The sequence below is a fragment of the Colias croceus genome, chromosome 11 (assembly GCF_905220415.1).
Source record: "Colias croceus chromosome 11, ilColCroc2.1".
In the NCBI taxonomy this organism is placed as follows: Eukaryota; Metazoa; Arthropoda; class Insecta; order Lepidoptera; family Pieridae; genus Colias; species Colias croceus.
In genome coordinates this window covers 11,050,270-11,052,298 of record NC_059547.1, presented here as the reverse complement: position 1 = coordinate 11,052,298, position 2,029 = coordinate 11,050,270, and positions in this window count along the sequence as shown.

Here is a 2,029-nt window from a genome sequence, read left to right as displayed (position 1 = left end):
TGAATAAATTTATTTTATATACGTGAAAAATATGAAATAAAAAACAATTGACTTTATAATGTATTTTATTTCTCACTCAAGGGGATTATGCATAGTGCCATGATTATGAATGGTTATACACAAATACAAATATTCCTGATTTATGTAAAGAAGGAATTACAAACTATATAGGTATTAACTAAATATAATCAGAGTAACGTCGAAAAAATGTAGCATACATGTATTGATTCGTATTCCATTAAAAAGATGAATGATAAACATTATCAAAAATTGCATGTTTTGAATCACAAGTACATTCTTCCCCATTCCTATATTTCGTTCAATTCATTTACACGCCATATAAAATCACTTAAAAGCAAATATTTTTCATGGTGTAGAATAAATAAATAAATACACACTTGAGAATATGAAGCTAAGTGCATTAAATATTTTTACAAAATAGTACGCGTTCCAATGTAGACTTGATTGATATCTATGATTAAAATGTATCAAAAATGTAACATGCTCAAAAAGTCACCATTTTATTTTAATTTCATTTAAACAAAATCACTTGATTTAATTGCCAATTTCAATAAATATTCCGTAAAACGGTGGGACTAAACTAAAATAAAGTGAAAACGATTTATTTCATTGTGTACTTAAACTATATCTGAGCATTGAACAATTAGCTCCTAAACCTTACATACTAATAGTATTTCTTAAATACGATTTTAGACTAGAAAGCTATGAGATTATGACCGTTAAACCAAATGTAGAAGCCAATAATGTTATGTGTAGTATATTTGAAGTACTAAGTTAAAAAATATTTCACATAAAAAAAATCAAACTTGGGCACAATTTAAGTATCCAAATTAAGCTTAAGATTGAATTTGGAAAAATTTGAAAACTATGAGCTGATTCAATAAAAAAAAAATAGTTAAAGAGTATTTGTATACAACAGCTGTTATGTTTAACATTACGAATTAAATTCCCCTAAAGACAACACTAAGATTGTCTTCCATTTCTTAAAATTAAAATAAATAATAAGCTAACTTAATTTAAAAACATTTCGATTTAACTAGCTGTGCGAAAGACATCACAATTACAAAAATATACATATTAAATCTGTGCCTCCAGTGAATAAGGGAATAACTCAAAAACAGCACTTTTCAGGAGAGACAAAAAACTATATATCAACACTAAATCTTTATAACTTCAAATTTTTAAGCTTGTATGGGTAAGATATGATGTTAGATTTTAGTTTTACATATGAACAGATATTGTAACAACCCCATAAATATACTTTTTTCGTGTTTTTTTGTAGTTGTGGCCTTATGAACGAGTACTTCATAGAATAACTCAATGTATTCACATAATTTTTTTTTGTTCTTTGCAATATAACGACTTATGCCCTAATGCACTATGTTCATAGTCGCATAACATGACTTATATTATTGCCAGTTTTGGTTTTATAGAAATGATGCGACTTATTATGCTTGAAATTTGTGTACTTTATGACTCAATTGAGGCCTTTTAGTGGAACAACCATGCACGTAGTTTGAAAAACGAATAAAATCAACGGATTTTTTATCGTTATTAGATATAATAAAAACAAAACAACATTTAGGTGTTTATGCATTTAGCCCTAGAAGTCCAATCTACGTAAATTTAATGTACACCGCGGCGAAATAACTTTGTCTTTTCTATATTTACCATCGAATCGCTTCGAAATCCAGAAACAACTCATTAGCCGTCGAGACCTAGCAGTACATAGTTGGCTCATCCAAGTAAATTCCGCCATTTTGTAGTAAAGAGGATGTTGTACGTCATTTTGACGTATAATTGGGCTTTTCGTAACTTTTACGATTGTTTAAAAAAATTATTTTGTGTTGATTTATTTGAATATTTTTTTTCCAAGTCACGTTTTACATGATATAGTATTATATACTATATATTGAGTATAAAATAGGATCCAGAAAACTTTAACACTAGGACGAAAAACCTTCAATTTTAGTAAATGACGATTATAATTGTCCTCCGCTGGATTTGG